Here is a 432-nt window from a genome sequence, read left to right on the forward strand (position 1 = left end):
GTCAATGGAGATGGGTCCTGGTTGGAGCGGTGTCAATGGAGATGGGTCCTAGTTGGGGGAGTGTCAATGGAGATGGGTCCTGGTTGAGGTGGTGTCAATGGAGATGAGTCCTGGTTGAGGTGGTGTCAATGGAGATGGGTCCTGGTTGGAGCGGTATCAAGGGAGATGGGTCCTGGTGGGATTGTGTCAATGGAGATAGGTCCTGGTTGGGGCAGTGCCAAAGGAGATGGGTCCTGGTTGGGGTGGTATAAATGGAGATGGGTCCTGGTGGGGCCACGTCTGGAGAAGAGTCAATGGAGATGGGTCCTGCAGTGCAACCACTTCTGGAGCGAGTCAGTGGAGGTGGTCCTGATGGTTTCTGGTGGTGCCAATGGGGATGGGTCCTGGTGGGACCACTTCAAGGAGGAGCAGCAGCAGATGAGGTCCTGCAGA

The sequence above is a fragment of the Nestor notabilis genome, unplaced genomic scaffold (genome assembly GCF_000696875.1).
Source record: "Nestor notabilis isolate BGI_N333 unplaced genomic scaffold, ASM69687v1 scaffold12220, whole genome shotgun sequence".
NCBI lineage: Eukaryota > Metazoa > Chordata > Aves > Psittaciformes > Psittacidae > Nestor > Nestor notabilis.